Genomic DNA, 24,631 nt, shown 5'->3' on the forward strand with positions numbered 1-24,631 from the left:
TTAGTTGTTGTTAAATATAATATTTGTAGCTATAAAAATGCACAATTCAGCCATGATTTTCCAATTTACGTAATATTGCCTTTCCTTATGATAATTAAATGTCTCTTTCTAATGATTTATATTTTCGATCGAATTGTTATTATAAAAACAAATGAAGGTAACATCCGCGTCCTCTCAAGTGAACTGTGCTGTTGCTGTTGTTTCGGAGTTCTGTAGTAAAATCGAAGAATTTCGGCATTTGCCAGCGTGTATCGCATCGTAATAGATCTTCAAAATTTGGAGTATCGTAAGAAATACGTTACAGTTGCGCAGTTAAGGACTGCCCATCCAAGGGCTGTCAGTTTTTTTTTTGTTTTCCTCGTACTGTAGCCAGGTAAGTCACATTCATTTTTATTGCTTCTGCTGTCATGTGTTGGGAAATACTTTTCTGAAGACAGTTGTTGTTGGATGTTTAAATTTGGGTAACTTAATCCCACTCTTTAGAAGAACAGTGACAAGTCAGTTTATATCCTCTCAATTGATAAAGACATATCTTTCCCGTGGAGTAAGTATAGGATTGTTAAGAATGATTAATCCAAATGTAGTTCCTCTGCTTGAAGCGATTACTATTAATTACTATCCCAGGGTCTCGAAAAAGGAATGCATTATTTTTACTATGCTTCGTTAACTTCAATCCTTCGCTCGTCACATTGTTTTTATGCTGATATGTGCTTGCACCAAACATCCAAACTCAGTGGTTTGAAGTTAATATGTATTAGTATTACTGTTTAAATCATTTTAATGAAGTTAAATCATTTTTAATTAATACCTTTATTTTTCACTTATCTACACCAAATTGTGTTGTTAGTGAAGTTAACTTTATGCATTTTTGTGTTGGTGTCATATGAATCTTTCTTTAATTTTAACATGGTATTGATATACTCTTTGCAACAGTCTAAGATAATTTTCTTCTAAGAAATTACTGAGCTGTATTTCTAGTTCCTTAAAAAGTTTTGAATCATCGCATTATCCATGCTGCCATTCAGAGGCGTAACTAGGACTATGCTTTGGGGGAGGGGATAGCCTGGGATGGCGATTCTCCACCTCCGTTGGGGAAATTTTTTGAAAAATAGCATGCTTGGAAATACAATTCACATAATTTTCGCACTAAAAAATTAACTTTAAGCGGACAGAGTTATTAAATGTCAAAACCAGACAATATTTTTTTTTTTTCTCTGAGGCTTTGGGGGGGGGGGATCTATCCCCCTCACCCCTCATAATTACGCGTATGCTTCCATTTTTGTATTACAGAACTGATTTTTGTGGATATCATCTAAAAATTGTTTAACAATGTAATACAATCAGTGATGGCCAATTCAGTCAGCTAATTTTGTTTGAAAGTCATTAAGTTCTAGCATTTCTCATAACTTTCTTGTGTTTTTCATAGGGAGGTGTAATTTTCCTTTAATTTCTGAAAAATTTCAAGTGATGTACTACTCTGATTGTGTTTCTTTATATTCTTTCTTTATCCAGGAGTTCATGAATCATTCTTCAGAACTTCATCATGAAAAAAATATGTAGCACAGAACTATTCGGCTAAGTTTTGTTATTATCATAAATAATGTACTATTTGACAATAAATATTATTTTTGTCTTTTTATATTGGATTTTAATTGATGTGCAATAACCTAAGATAAACAAGGTTCAGTGGTCTTACACATAGTGAGTGGATCGTTGGATCGTTGGGACAGAGACGGAATTTTTTGGGGTCTCGATTGCATTCATTTTCAAAGTTTCTATCGCAGCAGGTCCTAATGGACATAGATACCTTTTTTACTGTTATTCTGACATAAGATCCGAAGATGAGAAATAACATAAGAAGTGCCCTGTAACGGTCGGTAAATTTTTGCCGACCCGGGTGGCGGCGCGGTTGAGTCCTCGCCTGCCAAGCCAAAGGTCGCGGGTTGAGTCCCGCCTGGGTAAGTTATCATTATCCAGGGCATGGGTGTTTGTGCACGTTTGATGTTATATACTATCATAAACCCTGATTTAAAGGCCGAATAGTGCTGTTGTCGGAGGTGTGGAAATAGATAAATAAATAAATAACATAACGATGTCTTATTCTGAACACAGGTGCATGAAATGCAATGGAAACGCTAGTGTGCGCTGTGTAATGAATATGCCTCACCTTTTAGTGATCAACTTCCTAATCGCCATGGAACACAGTCATTTCATGTAAGGGCATTCACATTCATACTTGTAGAGATAGTGAACATCAGCATGTGGTAATTAGCATGTTATTCTTAAAGATGTCTTCTCTACCTAATTTAAACATTCAGGTCATCACTGCCTTCGCAAGCATGATTATGAATGCCGTCGTGTGAAATCGCTGTTCCATGACGATTAGGAAGCTGATCACCACAAGAAATCGCACCTTAGCATTGCCACAGCATTTCATGGCTACATGTTTGGAATAAGGCATATCAATACCCCTCCACCAATGGAGCTGTTTAAGGGGAGGGCATTTTGTAGCATTTAAGTGTGGTGCACTGAAAAAAACGAACTAAAATCAATTTATTTTAGCTATAAGAAAGGCTATTCAACCAAACTTGGAGCTATTGCTATCACAATTAGCCATTCTGAAAATCATAAAAAATAGGTCATTTTATGAAGGCAAAGAAACGTTCGTACTCTCCCCTCGTGAGATCACAAAACATTAACGACATTTCTTGCTGTGTAGAATTGGAAGTAGCTGACCTCACCTTGTCCCACAATCATGTCGTGAGATAACTAGCCAAACTGGCCGAATTCAGTAGCCGGTTCTGAGATACGCAGGTTGGAAGAATCATGATTCGTCTACACTACTCTGAGCTGCCGTTCAGAATACTTTCTCGTTTCTTCTTCCCTTCCTCTGTTCTGTATTTTGAGGCCTGGAAGCATTCAGCGTTGCTTCTTCACACTGATAGCATCAAATCAGGCCCATCTTTTGCTTTCACAGTCTCTGCAAAGTAGTAATAATTGGATTCGATATTATGGCAACAAGCTTAAAAGCATTTCTATGTACTAAAGTTATTTTCTTTCAACTGTATTCCAAGATAAGGGAGGAGTAAATCAAAAGCTTAAATGATTACAAAACACTCACTGCATATGACAATTATAAGGCAGCTAAAATGCACTGCAAATTCCATCTTGTTTTCTGAGCGGCCCTTCATACACAAAGAGACATTTCACTGTGGCAGGCCTTCGGTGGCAGATGTACGGTAGGGATAATGGGGGGCTAGGTGGTGCGTAACCCTCCAGTAGTAGTGGGGTCCGAACTTAATTAACATTTTTTCAAGTGTAAATTGAATGCACGGGCCCTCGCTCGAACCTCCACTGGTGCTTACGCCCATATAGGATGGGTGAATTCAGTGGTACTTGGGAAAAATTACTTGCAATACCATTTTTTAAATATAAAAGTTAAAGCAAGTAACTTATACCTATAATTTTCAAATAGACTTAGTTTTTTTCCAGTGGCAGATAAGGACAAATACTCGTAAAAATGAAGCTGTTTTAAATATAATATTATGTTAGTACATTTATGCCAGTGTTAACAGGAAGTTGCCGCATTCTGATGTATGTGCAGATCGAATTTTGACGAGTAAAATTTCTAAAAGAATCCCACAGTTATTTACGTTGTTATCATAAATTTAAAAGTTATCAAGGAGGTAATGCTGGTACCATTAATAAAGTTGATAGATTCAAAGTGATAATCTATAACTAGTACCATGAGCATATTAACACTCAGATGGCTATGAAGTCAAACAGTTGGCAACAGTTGGCAAGAAATATCTACCAAATACTCTTCGTTCAGATTCTTTCCCGGCGAACAATAGCAGTGAAGATTTCTCGGGATTTGCACGGCGTAAGATCCTCCATATCTCCTTCCAAAGTTTGAACAAGCAGCTCGCCCATCCTCTTCAGTGATTCAGGAAACCAAAGTCTTATTCCTGAATTGTTGGACTCCAAAATCTTTGAAGACGATGGATGAGTTACTTGTCCAAACGTTGGAAGGAGATGTGGAGGACCTTACACGGTGGATATCCCGAGAAATCTTCGCTGCTGTACCCATGATCTCACAAGGTGCACTAGGTGCCAACTTTGGATTTCGGTGCGAAATTTGGACTTCATCTGATTCTTCAGAAACACACTGCAATTCTGTGGAAAAAGTTTCTGACTCCCGTACTCCAATATTGGTTGAGGAATCTTTCAGTGCTGCCTTCACCATCTCAGGAGGCACCCAAGCAATTGAAATAGTATAGATAAAATTTATATGTATATTTGCACATGCAAAAGCATCATTATAACTCAAAAAAGAAAATTCTAACGTTATCTAATTGAGAACATAATTTCAACAAAAATGTCCATCATTTATTAACAACATTTTCCTTGCGGCAATGAACTGCGTCACGTTTGTATCCTTGCGTTTTGTTCTGTCTTCTACCTTGCTGATAAGGGGCATGAAAATATCTTCATTAATCGTTAAGTAATGTCGATAATTTTTTCGGAAATATCGGCAGCCAACTCCTTCTTTGACATGGTTGCCTATTCCAACGCTATCATATCCTCTGTGTGGTCAAGGCCAAGTCCAACACACTTTCCGTTTTCTTTTTTTTCGCCTCTTTAATGTTCAAGAGGCCTGCTCAGACAATAGGGTAGTTTCCTTCATCAGAGAAACCGAAAGACATTGATTGCGATTTGCTACCCACCATTGCTGTATTCATAATATACAAATTATTTCGTTTTAGAAATACCGGTTTAGACGAATGGCCATGGTCCATTTATATCCTCATTTGAAAAGGGCCAGATTGGCGCCCATGCGATGCCACTCCACGTGCCGTCACAGGGACCTAGTTTCTATAGGAGAAGATAGGAGTTATACATCGTCTGAGATTACCAATGCATGCATGAGGCGCAGAGCTCAGGGAAACATGTCTTAATAATCACCTATTAAAACTTGCTAAGGTCGGAAAGTTTTCTTCGTTTGATAAGGTATTAATAAACCTTTTTTAAGCCAAGCGCTACCAGCCAGCAAGGTACTCAGCTACCATCTAGCATTCTGCGTCCTATCAGCGCTCAGAGCCTCGATCAAGGTCACCTCACAAGGCGGGAGGGGGAACCAGAAATACGTCACACGGAGAGATTTCCTTACCCGTCGCGTTTTCGCGCGCTTGAAAATTTTCACTTTTCATTTAATCGCGAAAAATAGATATCGTCATTTAAAAATCTAAAAGCGTGAAATACGTACTCCTGGAGTAATAGTCTTCCGATATATGCAATAAAAAAATAATAGGAAACCACCCTATTTCGACTGCTAAAGAAGACAGAATCCTCCGCTTCACAAGCTTCCACTTTTGTTTATATATTAATATCGTCTTTCGTTTGTTTTTGGTCCAAATTAGATGCATCGTTGGAGAATCCATCTCGTTGCATCAAAATTTGTGGTCCAAAACTTTTGATGCAAATTTGACCGTGGGACTCAGGCTTAACTCAGTGTACTAACTTCGTCAATCATAGCAAATGATACATTGTACCTCTTTCTAAATTGTCCATTTGGCCATTGGAATGTGCCCGTACTACCTTCTTCATGAAAAAACGAAAGTTCGATTTTTTATGACTTGCTACCTTTCCCATGTCCAACGCCTCACCGTTTAAAGCAGACGTTTCGAGCGATCATGCATATGAATTTAATTCGAGTGAAAAATAAAAGCGAACAAACTATGTGTGATACATAGTTTGTTCGCTTTTATTTATTAGAATGAACCTCCACAAAGTTGAGCCTGTTGCGATAGAGATTAATTCGAGTGATCATTCATCGCGTAAAACGGTCTTCAGAGTGTAATTACATTTGAGTTGTTAGTGTTCATCTAGCGATTGATAGTATCTTACGATGAAGGGATAGGAATTAGCTGGAGCCAGGTGTCAGTTAAACACATTAGGGGCTAGAAATCAAAAAGGGGCCGCATGATTATTTCGAGATAGGTAGCATCAGGGGTATTGTTTTATTGATATTATAGCACATGAGTACGCGGTGGTTGGCGGTGAAATTTTAAACGTTTCTTGTAGTTTGTAATAAAAAATAAATGTATATGATAATGTTATTGCTCGATGTCCTAAGACCCAGGACGATCTGCTACCATAAGAAATGAGGCTAATGAATCATTTAGAAGTCTAGTTGATTAAAATACCCAGAAAGCGTTTTAGAATTGGTAAAAACGCATTGATATTCCGAAGTAAAATATTGCTAAAAAAAAAGAGGCGATTTCGCTCAAACGAGACAAATCTCACATTTTGCTTACGCTAAAAAACATACATGTATTTCGAAAAATGGAGAGTGAAGATAGCCAGTGTTTCATTTTTAACAAGTTATCAGTAATAAGACAAGGTGTGAAGATGGAATAGTGATGAAGGTGGAAGGCGTTGGTGTGGTGGGTTGCGCTTATATTGATACTAGTTTTTCTGTTTGAAATTAGCTTGTTTGAACGTTGAAATGTTGTATTTTGCTGAACTGTACTATATACAGAAAACTGCAGTATGCAATTACCGTTTAAGTATGCATATATTTATATATAACCCGTATTTACTCCTCTGGTTCCAGCCGAAAAATCGGTTCAGTGCACCGAAGTCGAGAACGGTTTTTTTCAGAACCGGTTCAGGATTTGCTGAACCGCTCAGCCCTATCCTCGATACCCCGCTGCAGTTGCGTTGGTGTCTGTGGGTCGGCGCTAGCGTCGCCCATGCTCTCTTCTGCGGGAATGCTTTAGCAGTTCCTCCCCTCTTCAAAGCTTTGGAGGGGAAGGGTGCGTGTTTTTCAGCTCTCCCCCCCCACACAAAGTGATGGTGGCTCCGTCTGGCCGGCGGCGGCCGATGCCTCAGTTACTTGCTCGTCGCGTCACCGTTCGCCCATGCGAGGCATCCGTTGCGTCGCAACGGCAGCCATTCCGAAAACAACAATATCATCGTGGCATTCCAATGGATCGCTTTGAGTGTTTCGAGGGAGTGTACGGACTCCACGCGTCGCTATGGACGCGGCAAGGCAGCCGCAATATCTGTCGCCGGTCACCATGGTGACGACGACGCGTCTATATACGTGAAATATGAACGCCTCCGCGACCGACCAGCGACTAGTGGTGTGGTCTTTCTGTGAACTCATCTTGTGCTTGTCCTCGTGTGGTGTGCTGCAACAGCCGCGCGCGTTGTTGAATGCGAACGGACAGCTGCTGCAATGGGGTAGTCGGGTGAGGGAGGGGTGGTGGATGGAGGAAGCAAGCAGCAGGCTTTCTCTCTCGTGCAACGGGGCAACATTAGTGCGCTGCTGTTGTGAAGTGTTGTGAGCCGCCGCTCACGTGCCTCCTTCCACTTGTGTCTGTGATTCCTCTTGTGTTGGGGCCATTCGGATATCTCCCACGGTGAGTGTCCTTCTCCGCTAACGCGCATTGGTTCGACCTCCGATCTCACCAATCGAAGCAAAACAATCTTTCGGCGAGCACTTGAATCGCACCTCGGGCGTGTCCTTTGTCGCGTGACGCGCCTCTTTTGTTCGTGGCGAGTAAACAAACACGAGCGGGACCGTCAATGCCCATTTTAGTTTAACTTCAATGCGAAAAATAGACAAATTTTGTTATTTAGTACTTGCTTGATTTCGAATCGATTCTTTCGTCGTGAGCATATGATTCGTCTTTATGTAGGTACTCGACTCCCTGCGGTGAGCCAGCCGCCTTCATAGGCATTTATGTATATCATTTAAAACCACACCTACATTTTGGTGCAATAGAGCTTGCAATCACGGTCACTGAGTCGACAGGACCCAGATGGAATGCGTCCCAACAAACTTAATGCGCGCAAGGAAAGCTACCTACTTCCGCATGGACCTGTTAATACTAATGGGAATATTTTTAATGAGAAATAAGTGAAAAAAATGCTCGAAATACGTAACATTTGTTGTGCGGAGTTTAATTCTGTCGTGGTCGTTATTCATCCGTGGCAAGAAAGAATCATGAAACGTATCCCTTCGCGCATTTTCTTAATTCGTCGTACAGTCTATGTGGCCTCTCAAAATATCCGTCTAAAAATATTTCCCTCTGATACTTACGGCGAAAAATCAGCAATCTTTTCATTATTCTTTTTGAATGTGATGAAATTTGAGTTATGAAGAGCTGTCTATTTGCTCGCTTTTGGCTCTTCGTGGCGCGTCGTTCTTGCTGATCAGCAACCACGCAGATGAGGTGTGGTCAGGGGCGGTCTGGGGTGAATGGGGGCTCCCCTTACCAAGGGTCCTCCCCCGGAGAAATTTGAGGAAATTGCCCGCCGGTTAATATATATTGACGCTATTCTGGCTCTAAAAAAACAGATGAAAGTTAGTGACACCAGTAGCAATTTCGTAAGAGAAGTAAAATTTACACAATTTATGAAATTCATTGTTCAATTGTTCAAGCCATTGTTCTATTATTTATTATTTAGTGAATTTGTCCTTGAAACTGCGCTAAATTCTTGGAAGCCCTCTAAAATAACCTTTTCGAGTTACCCTTACGAAGAAGCATATAACTCTTTTAAAATCTCTTTTATCTTCCGGTACTTTTATTTTATTTTTGAAACAATTTCTTTGCACTCCGTATGAAAGCAGTGTAAAGCAATCTCTTTATGTTACACCTTTCATATGCGCTTGAGGATAGACAAGGGCCTTTGGCGATTGCCTGGCCCCCGACTTCGCATGGGTCACCACTACCTCCCGTCTTCCTAGTTGTTTAGGTCCGCTTGTTCCCTAGGCAATTGGGATATTACGTAATTTCGGTATTTAAATATTCGACCAATCAATGGAGCTGGATCTCGTTAACGAGTCAAGCCAGAGTGGGGGAGACATTTTCACTTTTAAGGTTTTTTGAAATATATCTATATGAAAACTTATGTGAAAAGATACGTTTTCATCCTTTTAGTCTAAGCTAATAAACGAAAAAAATCCCCCTTATTGAAAACAAATAGCACACGAAATACCATGATGAATTAAGTTCATGAGAATGTGTTCGCTAAGCCGCCAAGAAATAATGCGGAGACCCTTGCTATTTTATCGTTTTTTGATTTCTCCACTTGATTGCTCTGTATTCGCAGTGGAATAGGGCACATCTCCGAATATTTCTCAAGTACATGTACATCCCAGATTTTATCGTTATCACCCGAATAGGAGGGCAATAATAGTTGTCATTTGCACTCTTGCCGTTGTCCTTATGATGATGTTCATTCCGACGGAAGGGAGTGCTTTAATGGTCACGAAGATGTTAAGAAAAATCCGTGTACGAGAGATATTTACGCTGAGTGTATTAATATCACTAATATCTATTAAGGAGCGACCAAAGTAGATGAAGCGACGCGATTCCGTGATGTCATCGTAAAAAGGCGAATAGAAATCCCAGTCCCAAAATCCCATGGTGGGCTCTGCAGTGGATTAAGTCAGTCATGTATAAATGACCTATACTCCAGGAAATACCATATTATATATTAAATAAGGTCAAGAAAAGAAAAAAAATATTAATAGTCATGTAAAGGTGGCAGCACAAGTATGCAAAGTAGAGTTTTACTTTTTTATTCATTATCTGCAAAGCGGATTATGTACGTTGGAATTTATCATCTCAGCTGGTCTCTCTGTTTTTCCCTTCTCAATACTACATATGCGCACTTGTTCATACTTGGCAAATAGAAAAGCGTGTCCGCCTCTGTAGCAGAATCTTTCCATGTGCGCACTATTCCACTTGCGACACCATTAAAAATCAATGCACAGATTAAGTACGAATGTTGTTAAGTTTTCTAGGATTGGAATGTTCTGCCTATCCAATAATGGCAGTGTGAATGGCAACTCATCTCCCCACTCCGGTCGAAAAATTTAGTATTTAGAGATAGATGTTGGAGAGAGTTAAATGGTGATTCAATCCTCTTATTATGTCCAACTATTTTTTTCGAGTTTTAAGTTGGAACCAACCTTAGATTAGACCAATTCATGATACTAATGTAATGCTTTTCAATCGCTGTATTTCTTTGCCATCTGGGCAAAAAAATGTTCAGGTTCGAAATAAATTTTATTCATTTCGTGAGTAATTTTCGTGCATTTAAAGTGCGATTTCTAAAACATATCGCAGGGAGAGGCTGTTTTTAGACGTGCTCGTAGTCTTGGTAGCACTTTTCGAATGAGCATGCTCGGCAAGACCGCGTCATTGTGGACCGTTGCATGTAAATACCATGTGTCGCGACCACCGTGGTGAGATGGACTTGTTTCGGCTGTGATATCCGTGTAACCCAGTTGTGGTGGTGTTGGTTCATACATGCGAGACTTAACTTCTCCTCGAGTCGAACTCCTCCTGAGAATGCTGCGAATGGGAAGTATTGAAACTTCATTATCGGATTAGGACAGCCTTATAATATCGCTGATTGGCGATACCGGGTGCTAATGTCCGGAGCATAAGTACCTATCGTTTCCTATGAGGCGCACAGACACTTTTGAAAACTCAAAATGGGATGCCATATTAGTTTAAATATTGTGATATTTCAGGCGATACATATTGACTGCGTTTGGCGTAATAGAGATTGCTATCAGCCTAATTGTCATGTTAGTCAATTTTTCCTTTGCGATTTTTGTTCTTTTTCCTCAATTGCTGTCATTTTAGTAGTGTCAGAACGTCCCCAACCTCCAAGGTGGAGTTTTTAGGGATTGAAAATACAACGGTGACGCAATTTTTGAGCGTAAATATTTTTTTCAATTTCTGCAATTTCATGAAAAATTAACTCCTTGATATTTACTGGTCGTCATTTTTCCAATTGCCAAGGGGGCAGAATATATATTTTCGATAACCGCAGGAAATTTTAGATTATTTATGGCTCTACAACCGCATACGAGGTGGACAGAAAACTTAATTTATGTTAATAAACTCTTCGCTTGCACCAGTTGTGGCAGCTGCAGATATCCTAAAATACGACCATTCATCAGTTATGCTGTCATTAATTCATAATTACATGCATTTTGCCTAAAACTCTCAAAGAGATTAATTTATTAATTGAAGCATTATAATAAATAATCATTCCACCTTCATGCAACGAAAGTTTGATTCATAGGTCTCTGATTTCGATGATAATTTGCTTATGGGTGTTTCTGTATTATTCTAAAATCAAATGCCCTGACAACGTTTTGCGAAAATATGAAGTTTTTGCCTTTAAGATAATTTTTTTAAAAAACATTTTTGCTCAAAAAACTTACTTTAAATCGTGTAATTCCTTCTACATCTTCCCGAAATTCTTGTATGGCCACGTATGAATAATGGCTTATTTTGAAGCTAAAAATTTTCGTAAGACCCATGCAGTAATGGTTTGGTGAGATGTAATTTTTAATCCTTTAATTGGTAATCCTTTATTTACCACTTTAATCCTTTTTGCTGGCATTCCACCAATCAAATGTGAAGTCCACGCGACGAATGCATGCGGGAATCTTTTAAGCATGGTACGAGTTCAAAATTCTATGCATCATCATAAGCCATTATTATTATTATTTTGGATAATCGTAATTTTTGAGATCTTTCAGTACAGCTTTAAAGACGTACTGTATTATTCAAGGTACTTATTTTTTGTCCAAAATGTGACAAAATACAAATGAGCATAAGACGCGCAAGCAATGTTTTCGCAAGGATGGAGGTGGGGTATTGAACACTCCAGTATTTGTAAGTATTTGCGACATGAGTGGAACTCAAGTTGGACGGAGGGAAACAGCGCTCTTGAATGATCACAGTGTCATTTCCTAGTGTTGATAATTCTGATTCGTAATTTACATTTTCAATTGAGCCTCGCGCTCTCTTGTGTTTCAGATTACGACGCCAATGTCACGATTACACACATACTCGAGAAAGAAGATACAGACGCAGCAATGCACTTATTGCATAATAATAGTCACAGCTGCTGCCCTCAAGAGTTACCATGGCGGAATTCGGCGAAACGTATTTATTTTCAACCTTTTAAAAATTAAAGAATTATCTAATTTCAGTAAAATTTTTGTCTCATAATAAATTATGTGACTCATACTTTCTTATGCAATAGTTTTATTACTATTCCATTCTTTATGTACTCAAACGCCGAGGAAATACGTACAATTTGTCAGGATTTCCATGGAAAAATTGCAACTTTTAGCTTTAAGCGGGCAATGCCGGTTTTCCCGGTTTTTGAAGTCACAAGTGGGTGCCATATATTAACCTTCTTGAGTACGACGTACGTCCGATATTGATTTTCGTTTATAACAATAGTGCGTTTAGTTTCCTTCTTGAACCTACAAAAAAGAGTAGCTATGGCTAATTAAACAAATCAAGCAATGAAGAAAACTTGACACACTTTTTGTATAAAATTAACAAATCTTTTTTCTTTTGCTAACAATCTTTTTTTAAATCTGCAAAGCTAAAGCTAACATTCACGAAGTGTCCTCCGCCGATTTCGTTCAAATTTGGGAGGATGGTAGTGTTCCATAATTAATGGGAATTTGCAAAATTTCCCGTGCCCTTAAGCCCTGTGAGCCGAGATATCAGCATCCAAAGTTGCGCGCTGGCCACCCTTTTTGAGGCGAGGGGCCCCTCACTTACGGGCCGGCAGCGAGGCGTCCCTGCCGGCGGGCGCAAGGGAGAAGGCCTGCTGGCGTTCCGGGTGTCAGCGGTCTACCATCCTCTTGCTGACAAGAAGCGGAGGAAAGATAGAAATTATGGATTTTTAAGGCATCCAAGAATGACAATCACCATAGCCCAGTTTCCTAAGAATTCATAAATGATAAATGCAGATAATTTTCCCGTGACCGATTGACAAATTTCCATAAAAAATAATAAATGTAGTTCAAAAGATGCGTACTCTGTATACGCCTGCGGGGAATTTACCCCTGCCAGCAAATTACGTTGCATATCTACTCGTAATGTCGTTAAGGGCAAAATTAATGTCACTTATAGCGAATTTAACGCTATAGCATTTTAGCTGCATGCAGATTTGCGTATTAAGTAAATGATAAACTCAATCAATTAGTTTTGTAGGAATAAAGAAACATTCCACATGAATTTTGGGGGAAGGCGCCTCCAAGAATTTTCGGAGTAACAAATAATTAGATTACCGCATCCTATATTCCTTCATGTACTTAATATCAGGCAAGGTGTACCTTGAAGACCGGAAAAACCAGGGTAAATTGAAGTCTTTGGGAGGGTAAGGTCTCCTTTTGTTGGGAACCGACACCACCGGTCGTCTACGACATAATAATTTCCTCCAACCCTGCAGTGAATGGCGGTGCATTAAGAAATGTCTCAACTTTTTTCTCATTCTCTTTTGATTTCATTGAACTTATATACGCACAATGGCGAGGAACTACATACTCATGCGCCAGATTTTGCACTCTAGGTGGATTGAAATCCGTTTTCGTGACTGTGACAATGCCGAACAGTCGAAGACCAGCAACACTCATTAGCTTGGGTCCGACCAGTAGCGACTGACCCAACGCCACGGGGGCTCTCCCTTCGGTCTTTTTTTGCAGTTAGGGACGGGAAACATAAAAACGCACAATGAGAAGGCGCCCGCTTCCTTCCAAATGTTTCCCTCAAGTTCACAGTTTCCCCCACCCTCAAGGACTCCCACAAATAATGTCTTGACCTTCAAATATCCCCAGGCCTATAGATAATATTCCTTTTAGCTTGAGGAAAAACCCAATCGTTTACCCTCACCCCGTGAAGGAATAGACAAATAACCCTACGTTTAGCACAGGCCACTCTTTTTTCTCTTTCTGGAAGAATTTACCAACATTCCGTTATTTTAAAGGTGCCATTAACGAAATAAAGTGAAGATACCCGAATTTCCCATGAGTGATTTGATTCAAACACTTCCGATCACTTTCAAATAATGTATTCCGTCCCCCTCCGTCCTCATCTCTAACTGTTTATCGAGTCCTGAACTATGAACCTGTGGAAGTCTCTCCCTTGCGCAACTCCAAATGAACCCTAGCCATAAAAAATCCTTAAGTTTTCCGTTTTAATTTAATATGCATACAATGCAAGGCAAAAATTCACCCAAAAACTGTCCGCAATAAAAATAATTTAAACAATGAAATCCCATTCAGAAGTGGAATAGGGCACAAATTTTTCTAATTTTTTTCAGCGAAAAATGGTAAAAACTCAAAATATTTTTGATACTCAAAATAATTATGAATCAATCATCTATTCCATAGATAAAATAATAACAGAAAATGGCTATCTATAGTATTTTATTTTTCACAGTTGTGATTTTCATTGAAAAAATGGTGAAAACAGCATTTGTTTGCACAGATAGCGCATCTGATGAATGTCAATAAGTTGCAACCTTGTTCTTCAACTATAATATCACATCTATCCTTCATAATATTACTATCGAAACAATAATCAACCGGTGTAATATGCACTTCTGGTCTTTCATTCGTGTATCCCGGTCGAAACCAGGAATAGCGAATGAAATTTTTGAACAAAGGAGCGGAGAATTGTGAGTGAGTCAGAGATTGAAGTTTCAAAATATTATTTCTTTGAAATAAATTTAAGTCTATTTGGTCCAGCAACACACGGTTGGAGAATTTTCTCGCGAAATTCTTCCACATACGGAAAAAATACACATCCAACGGCTGTATGATGCCTGTAGTTTTGGGCGGTATTTGCTGTATTTCAAAGTGAAATGATCCTGTCTTCATGGAAAGAATTCCTTCTCTATCATTAAATGCACTCCAAGTCAATGAGTCCACCGAGAGAATTGTGTCCTTTTTTAATTTGGAAACAGCACTTTACCAAAATACTCTTCAAGCATGCTCGTAACTCATTCAAACAGCCCGCTACTTTGCCCATTCCAAAGCGCTGTTGCCATTTTCCGGTGGTCCACAGCCACGTGTTTAGCAAAGTTAACAAAATCGTTATTTTTCATCGCAGAATCACGCTTCAAAGACGTACTTGATCGCACGATTGACAGGAGTACTATGCAAACAGTCATTTTTTGATTATTGGATTGATTGATTGATTGATTTCCAAATTGCAGTCATAGCGGTCACTTTTCGGGAGGGAGGCCCCCCCCTGGGAGGGTCCAAGACACGGGCCAGCGAGGGCGAACGCGTCAAGGAAAGGGTTGAGGATTAAGGACCCTACGGAGGGTGTACCACGCCCATCTTCGGACTACCTGCTTCATGTCCCACCAAACGCACCTTAACCGAACCATGCTTTGAACAAGTTAGAGATTTTTCAATATCTCCGGGGACGTTTTTCATATTTGGAATCCGAATGTCTTCTATGATAAACCTGTTAATTTTCATTAGAATTGAACAAAAATGAGACTGAAGCAATTTATTTACCTCTGAGCGTGCTAATGCTCTCGGAGTTTGACAAATTGCAGTTTTTTTCCCAAACTTTAAACGGCCGTGTAAAAAAAGTAGTGGAGATAGCCAAGAATAATTTCACGATGTTATATTCCTAATTGGAAGGATGAGAATTGCTAAGTTTTATCCATATGCGAGTCGGTAGGTGTCACGACTGGATAAACTGACTTTGAATGCTCCCCGTGCTTCTTTCGTGTCCTTAGAAATCATCTTCCATGAGCCACGGTCAAAATCAACGGCTAAATACGGAAGGGAAGCGCGTATTTCATCAAATGAGACTGGGCCTCATTCAAAATTGATCAAATTCGTTCTTTCATTTACTTTACGTTTCGCGCGAATATTTTCGCTGATCGCCGTGGCCCTCGTGGTGGTGACCAATGATTGCCGTCCGGCCGCCGAGAGTTGTCAGACAGAAGGGTCTAGGTGGGTGTAGTGGGCAAGGTAAGAAAGGGAACCGCCCCCGTCACGTGTAAACGAAAGGCTTTCCTGAACCAAGGGACGAGGAGCGTAAACGAAGAATCTTTTGTTTTGGTGTTTCGAAGAAAGGGCTCGTTTCAGTGTCTCAAATGCATGTTGTATATAAAGTGGCGAGGGTGTGAGAGCAATTGTCTGCAAACCTTGCATATGCAGCCATTCCCCCCCCCCTTTTGAACTGTCGCCGGATTGCTCTCGCCGGCTGGACTGTACGGAGTGAAATGTATTCTAACGGAATCACTAATTATTGTCTCTTCCCTCTTGATCTGCCCTTCATTCCATTCAAGAGAGAAACCGCCATTGCTCGCGATCATGGCCATCATTGATTTGACGATGGCGCCACACGTTTATTTCGTACCTTGCAGCGCGTTTCTACGGTTATGATCTCATTCTACCTCGAGTGCACTAATCGCAATGACCTTATCTCTTTCGTTAATTCACGATGTCCTCCTCATATCTCCTGTATCCTCCATTTTTATGTCGCCATTGTTGTCGGGGGGTTCTTGACTATTATGCTGCGCCCACCGAAACTCCTGCTATTATAATTGGTACACTGATTTTATTTTTCTGTTTAATATAATTTCTGTAGGGATTTATTTTGGAAATGACTTGAAGATTCGGCGATGATTCTCTTTCGAATTCCGCGCTTGGGAAGGGAATCTGCTGTCGTCCAATTCCATGAATTCGCAATTAGTCCGTGAATTGCGCACCACCGAAAAGATGGTTCCAAATATTTTGAATGGAGTAATTAGGGAACTAATCGTATGGGGTCGTTTCATTCGTAGCTCTGCCCTCGACCTCCGCTTTCATTTCGTTTTTGCATTGATGGACCGTAGGAATTGAAGGAAATTAAGACTTGCGAGTTAAGAAGGACCGCTTGTCCAAATTACGATAAATATCTGTAGAACTTCATCTTAAGCTTTCATTTTGGATTCATTTGCGTTGTACCTTTAATCTTTTAGTCCTTGTTGTCGGTAATGTCTCTGTTTTGTTTAACTGTCTATATTTTTCTCCTTTTTGACGAATTGCTAATCAGGTAGCAACGCTTTCCCACACTTTCATCGTCATCCCTACTGACTAGGGATTCGGAAAATGCGAGGCATTTGTAATAAATACCGTTTGACACGGGGCACGTCATTGCACGTAGGCGTTATCGAGACTGCGTCGTGTAAAGTGGTGAATTACTAGAAAACAATGGTGGATGCGAGACGGCAATATAGCCCCTGTTCTAATTCCAGGCTCGCGTTCTCGCAATGTTTCAGTGCTAATGACGTGCTCCGTCTGAAAGAGCCTCTCTCAACACATTTGCCATTCTCAAATTCCCGCCATTGAATCGATGTTTTACTACCACCGCGGAACAGGGGCGGCTCCAGCCAGGGGGCGCGCGCCCCCCCCTGGGCGGTGACTGACGGAATTTTTTTGCTGCTTGCAATCTCCTCTTACCTATGCCAGGAAAGGCGAGAATGAAATGAAGGCTCGTCACCCATTGTGCTACCAAGTATCAATTTGTGAAGCGAAGCGCGTGTGGCCGCAGTCACCCCATTCTACGGTACATACATTCCTACAGCCAGAAAGTTTTTCTCGAAGTTGAGATGTTCCGAATAATTTGTTTCACTATCGACAGGCGAGTTTATTTTCTTTGTAGAAAATTTCTGCAACACTATATTCCTTAGATGAGCTTGCCAGATATATGATTCGAATTTGAAAGTCTGCAACTCCGACAACAGATTCATCGGTCGTTTCCACTCGTGCGCACGGTCAAGCACCGCAAAGGTGGAGCGCAGGTATCTGTTTTGCTGGCCTGCTGTTTGAAGTTGGAGCTCTGTACAATTACGAGCAAAAATTGTTGAAGATTTCCTCTGGCGACACATTCTAAAGTTGAAGACTTTCTCTCTGAAACGGTTGGAGTAATTCATTAATCACACGTGAGCTTTAGAAATTTATATAGTCTGAGTGATGTTTTGAGTGCAATTTATATTTAAAGCAGATATTTGCAAAATGAGACTGTAGATGTTTTTCAAGCTTAAAAATAGTTGACCAAACTTTTGAAGTACTAAAGGATAAGCGGATGGACTCTTATAAAATTTTCTCTGGAATTTTTGCAAAGGCTAAGAAAATTATGGAGGAAATGGACATTCAAATCCGCATTCCACGTGCAGCCAATCGACAAAAGAATCGAGCAAATTACCCGGCTACCAATGATGAAGACGATATAATCGCGTATTGGGAAAAAATGATCTATATTCCCATCTTAGATTACGTAAATACGGATATCAAGGACAGATTTGCTGGAGAGCCAATAGAGTGCTTCAAGTTGAATACACTAACCCCAGCTGTTTTCATGGAAATAAAAAATTCGGACTCGTTAGAAAGCATGCTTGAAAAAATATGTGATAAATATGCACCGTTACTGAAAAAAATAAAAGTACAATGTTAACGGGATTAGATAATGAGATAACTTTTTTGAAAAATAATTCCGGAATTTAATGACATGAAACCAATGAAAACTGCCATGTAACTTTGTGCGTGCACATGATTGTATTTATAAATACTTGATAATAATCTCTATAATAACTTCTCAAAAATATTTTCCAAGATATTCAAATGAAATGCGGAAAATGATTTTACTGTCGACTTCAGTTGTATTTTCTTGATCAATCATACAGTAGTTCCTGAAATCCAAAAGTTAAATACTTATGGGTAAAATTGGAATTTAAAATATTGAAGAGAAAACTTCATTTCGCCCGCTGAGCACTTTTGTCTAGGGGTATAAAATGCGAACTCGCATCACGTACCATAGACTACCCTCTATTTATAAATGTTACGCTTATGTCTGCTTTTTCTCTCTCAATTTTTGATCGACAGGGATGGGGTTTGCTGCATTTGGTGTGGATTCTCTATTTTCATGATTTGATCATAATTGAAAGTGTATAAATAATACATGAGTCGTAAATTATACTCACAATTTTCCCATAAGATTGCACAGTGTTTTTTTTATTTTCTCGTCCTATTTCCCTCAACTCTCCATCGAAATCTACGACTCGAATGCCTATTCAAAGCTTGTGTCTCCCGCTTGGAACGAAAAATATACAGATCGTTTGAAATTCCACACGTAAATCGGAAATTACTTTTACAACTTTTTCCATATAATAACGCGGGCTTTTGCAATTTTCTCGGTGTATTCGGTGCAATACGCTCATTAAAACCAAACAATTTGTACAAATTCCTTCATACTTTCTCAACTATAATGCCGAAACTCTTATCTTATTTTGACGCTTGTATGCCACATCACGAGAGAGAGTGGGGGGAGGGGGGAAGGGTAAGCATCCCGTCGCGCCCCCCCTCAAGGAAATCCTGGAGCCGCCCCTGCCGCGGAATCAGTAGACATTTTTGATAGCCAGTAAAATGTGCATTCATACTTACCGCCGTGCAGGTACTGTTGTACGTTCAGATCCATTGTTGGTGGTGCGTACATCATTTGCTTATGGGAAGTTGCTATTGCCTTGGCTGTCCTTGGTGTTGAGGCGTTGTTTACTTGTCGCCGAGGAAACGCCCCCTCCCCTCGCCTTGTCGCGGCCCACTGCTGCTTGCACCACCCACGTGAATGCGACGGAAAGAAAGAGGTGTTTAGCGCATGCGAATCCATCACGGGTCTGATTCCCTCTGAAGGCCTCTCCCTGCCTCATGTTTAATCCAATCAATATATAGGTAGTTAAATTTCACTTCAATACTTCCCACAATGAAATGATGGAATCCCACTCAACCGTGAATAAGCCGTGAATTTTATCCGCTGTGAAAAAAACCTGGAAAAGGCCGCGAATTTCGTCATATTAACTTAAAAACCTCTCAAACTTCATTTTAGAAGTACGATTGAAAGAGCAAAAGAAAAATTGATACATGTCGATCATGTTTAAAAGTCAGTCAATCCCTCCCTCCAGTGCTCCCTCCATTTTCCGGCTCACAACCTTTCGCTGGAGCTGAATTTTGTAAATGATATGTGACGTCATGAGAGAGAGAGAGAGAGAGAGAGAGCACTTTTGGATTGCTAGGTTTGCATTCACGTCGTGTCTTTCGCGTTTTTTTTTTAATTTTTAGTTAAGGTTCGGCCGATGATCGTTACGCGATCAATATTTCTGCCTAAATGGTTTATCTAAAAACCGTTAATTTGACGACATCTAGGCCGCGAAAACCTGGAAAAAACCGTGAATTTCACATTTTAGTTTGAGTGATAACCATGGAATAGTTGGGATTGTTCTTTCCTGTTCATGGACTATGATTTTTGCTTGGCTCCTTTGCCAATATGAGGTGACTGCATTATATGCTCTCCAAGTACTCTTTACTCAGCAATGGCCTCTTTTCAGGCGTCGCCCTTGCTTGCTCTCTGATTACTGAATTCGGAAGTTCCTGCCATAACCAAATCCCGTCTGCGCCGTGTAAATTTTTCCTGAAGAGATATCCCTTTCCCAAAGCTTAATAAATGCATCATCCATTACAATCCTATGATAGATTTGGCTCTTCGCTCAGTTCTCCTATTAGCTAATCTCTTCGCATCTACTTATTTCTTCACTTTCACATCCTTCTTCACCCGATCGATATAGAAACTTATGAAATTTTTGAAGAAACTGGGAAATTATGGTATGGAATGTAGTTGGTAATTTCTGCAGAAACTGGTAAGGAATACCGTGGAACTGCTTCTGAAACTAAGGAATTGTTTAAATTCCTAAAGATAAATTTACAATACTTTAAGGAACTGAATAGTGAACTAAAGAACACTTTCCATTTCTTATAATAAATTTCGTGTGATTGATTTGTCGCACTGGTTTTACAACCACTCTTTAAGTTAGCGTAAAAATTACGGGATTGTGTATTCCAATTTATGGGATGTCTAAAGAATACATTGAAGATCGAATGCTAATCGGTAAGAGTAGTTTTGACGATATTCACAGCATCGATTCTTCGAAATGCATCGATGCTTACGAAAATATTAAGAAGAAAATCCGAGTGCAGGGGGTATTAACGCTATATTTGGAAATGTATGGGTATTCACAGCAGATAATGCGAAAAAATGCGTAAAATGAAATCGTAAAGGCAACTATGAATTCCTATCCAAAGGTATCCGGTGTGTGTCTGCAGTGGATGCTAGGCGGAATGTGGAAGCAGCCATGTGAAGAAGAAAGCAGAATCATCCAGAGATGATTTCCTCTACAATTTCATGAATGTATGAACAAAAAACATTGACGTAACCTTCCCGCATAATCAGTGTACCAAGCAATATCTTCATAAGAATCGGGAGATGATTCTTTGGATGGAACGGAGTGTGATTGAAATTATTGCTTACGATTTTAAGTCTGTGCGCGCTACTCTGTTCATATTCAACATAGAAAACCTGCTATAAAGTAATTAGTGATGTAAATGTGTTTGTTAACTTTCTATATTTTCATATAAAGATATTGAAGTTAAGTTTTAAGTTAATGATTTAGTTTTCGTGTAAGGTTTTTAAAAAATAAGTGGGTTTATTTACATAATGCAGTTGTGCTTTGTAATTCATAGGACGAATCCATTCAGAGACAGATTATTACTAGCGTTTGCGTTTGTCTAATTGTGAGTGGTCTGTTCATATTATACGCTGATTGACTGGCATACTATAATGTTTTATGTGAATTTCTTGGCTTCCTTGTTATGTCCCAATATTTTAAAGCTATAAGGATATACTATGGGGGGAAAAAGTATCCCAACAGAGTTTTTGCCGCCACCATTGCTTCGCAGGAGAACGTATTCCCTTTCTAACGGTATGTAATCCTTGGAAATAGACGAGGGAAATTCAAGTACGGTCTTATTTCAGCCACCAAGGTCGTGACGGTGAATTTTCCTGCCTCGCACCGTGGCTCGAACGTATTCCGTACTACTCTATAGAATGTTGGCGCATTCGATATCCCTGGGAATAGTGCTTTACTTTTACCCGCTATCTCACTCTGACCCTCATTTCCGTTCCTTCTTCGCTCCTACTCCGGCACTCGTAATGAAATCCACTTAAAGCCCATCTCCACTTCCTCATTTTCTCGTCTTTGAAAATTTATGATAACACTAGATGTTGATACCCGGGTCGTACTATTTAAAATAAAGTGTGGAATAAAAACAAAGTTATTTTATTTCATTCAAAAATGAAACAATTCCACAGAATAACGCCTGAGTAAGCAAAGAAATCGTGATTTTAAAAAAATGTGAAAAATAGGTATTTTCAAAGGATTTTCTCGTATATTTAGCATCTGGTAAGTCCCTATTTACTGTCAATTAGTAATTTGATAACACGGTGCTGTAATTTCCTTGGTTCTATTTTTCCAAATGTAAAATATCTTGGTCGAAACGCTCACTGAGTTCATCTCTAACAGCGCTGAGGTTTGGTGGAAAAATGCAAGGTGTGAGTCGAGAAAATAAATTTTTAAATTCATATTGTAGCCCATTTTTTGGTACGATTTAATTAGATTAGCTACCAGATTGTGATAATTTTCAGCCATGACATTTCCTAAAAAATGTTCAGATACATTTCTGAATGCGTTCCACGCGCTTTTTTTCCGTTGACTTCAATTGCTGTTGAAATTCCGAATCCTTCAGCGCTTCCCTAATCTGTGGCCCAATACGAATTCCTTCTTTGATCTTTGCCTCAGTTAATTGAAGGACATTTTGTTTCAAATAAGTAAAATCCGCACCATTTTTGTCCAAGGCTTTAACAACATTTAAAAAAGTCCTTATTTAATATGCAGAGGTGGAAAAAGAATATTTTTTGGATCGACCAAAGGCTGATAAAGGACATTTTTGGATCCAGGAATGAGTTCTTTACGTTCCGGACAATTTTTCTTTCAAGTAACAATTTTTTCTGTCCCTGATATCCTACTCGCAGATGAAGCATCAACATCTCGTGTAGCCAAGCTGTAAGCCTAGTAAAATTGCAATTAATTTTAACTGACCACAAATTTTCCATTAATATTTTTGATAGTAATTTTTGTCTAAAAGTAACTGCATATTCTCGTAAGATTCTTTCATTTCAGTTTCATGATTTAACAGTATTAATGGGAGCTCGTTGCATTTATGTAAGAGATTAGCCTTTGTAATAGGTGGAATAAATGAACAAAAACTAATCATCTGTGTTGAATTCAAAATTAAGAGTATCCATAACAGAGAGAACATCATTGCAAAAAGCGAAGTATTTTCTGCAGAAAATATCAAATCAAATTCGTCATGGAGAGATCGGGACATCAAAGTATCGTATTTGGACCCAGCAATTTCCAACCCTTTAATCGTGGTCCTAAGATTTCACCTTGCTTTTTTGATAAAATTTAAATCTTGCACTAGATCATTTAAATCCTATTCCGTTATAAATGAGGTCTATTAGATGTACTCGGTCCAAAATTTGGATCCTTCGAGTTTCGAATCCTTCATTATCACGTTCTTGATTACTTTCTGAATCTTCGGTAAGATTAACGTAGGTACTCCATTGGTTCCGGCACTTGTAAATTTTCGGAGTGAGGGAACGGTAGTGTCGCTGATTCCAAGTTGCCTGGATATTTTACTGTGTGTTTTGACTTCGGTGTAATTCGTTTCATTTTTTTCAAAAAAATAACAGTCTGAAAAAGGAATTGCCAAATCATGGGGATGGAAAATGCCTTATGACGTTTTCCCTTAGTCCAACCAGTAAGAAGCCCCACACTGGTGCCACACAACACATGGAGAGCCTTTCCCACCCTCTGAATCTATCGGTTTTACAGTCTATCTCTCTTATTTAATCTGATATACCGCATAATGTTGGCGTTCGTAGGACATGGCTAACTTCGTCGGAAAATACACTGCTCTTGAATTTACGCAATGGTCTTTAGTCTATTTTTCAGTCTACTGTCTGACAGAGATTCTCATCCGAGTTTATCTAAGAAGTCACGAGTACTATCAAGACTATCGTAACGACTTTTCACTTGCCTGGCAGCTCTTCTTTGCACGCGTTCTAAATCTGTTATTAAGCCTTTTTCATGAGGGTCCCAAACACTGGCAGCGTATCCTAAATGGGGTCTAACGTGGGAGAAGTAGCTAATGTAGTCAGTAAAGCCTTTGACAAGGTCAACCATAAAGTATTGTTAGCCACATTGGAATCTCTGGGTATTTTTGGTAATCTGCTAGATTGGATTAAGAGCTACCTCTCTAATCGCTATCAATTCGTTAGGTTAGGTCAAGTCAAATCTGAGGCATACAAGGTAACTTCTGGAGTTCCACAGGGCTCCCACTTACAACCTTTGTTATTCAACCTATTCATTAATGATATTGGTCTCAGTATTAGTCCATCTCAATGCTTGCTTTATGCTGATGATTTAAAGATATTTGCCTCTATTAATTCACCTGATGACTGCTTTAAGTTACAGAGGAGTTTGGATGGATTGATAAAATGGAGCGAAGGTAATGCGATGGCTTTGAATACTGACAAATGGTTTTACATATCATTTAACCGGGGGTCAACATCCATCACCTACTTATATTCTTTAAAGGGTCATTCCTTAAAGGAAGTTAAGTTCATAAAGGATTTAGGGGTCACTTTTGACTCCAAACTTCAATTTAACTTGCATTATTCCATAATTCAAGCTAAAGCTTTAAAAACCTTAGGCTTTATTTTCAGGTTTTGTCGTGATTTTAGGGATAGTTTAAACTGTTTAAAAGTGTTATATGTTTCATTAGTCAGATCTATTGTTGAGTGTTGTTCCTGTGTCTGGTCGCCTCATAACA

At 39.4% G+C, this 24,631-nt stretch overlaps 1 protein-coding gene across 5 annotated transcripts in view; it reads left to right on the top strand.

Moving 5' to 3' along the window:
• LOC124160105 (ras-GEF domain-containing family member 1B-like) overlaps positions 1 to 24,631 on the top strand; it is a 445,667-nt gene that overhangs the window by 160,663 nt on the left and 260,373 nt on the right. For 2 of the 5 annotated variants that reach the window (XM_046535847.1, XM_046535848.1), the window contains exon 1: positions 6,892 to 7,427. The exons of the other annotated variants lie outside the window; for them this stretch is intronic. The gene's annotated coding sequence lies outside the window, so the exon portion shown is untranslated. Of the gene's footprint in view, positions 1 to 6,891; positions 7,428 to 24,631 lie in introns of those variants that run through there. 5 annotated transcript variants of the gene reach the window in all.

This window comes from Ischnura elegans, chromosome 6 (genome assembly GCF_921293095.1).
Source record: "Ischnura elegans chromosome 6, ioIscEleg1.1, whole genome shotgun sequence".
Taxonomy (NCBI): Eukaryota; Metazoa; Arthropoda; class Insecta; order Odonata; family Coenagrionidae; genus Ischnura; species Ischnura elegans.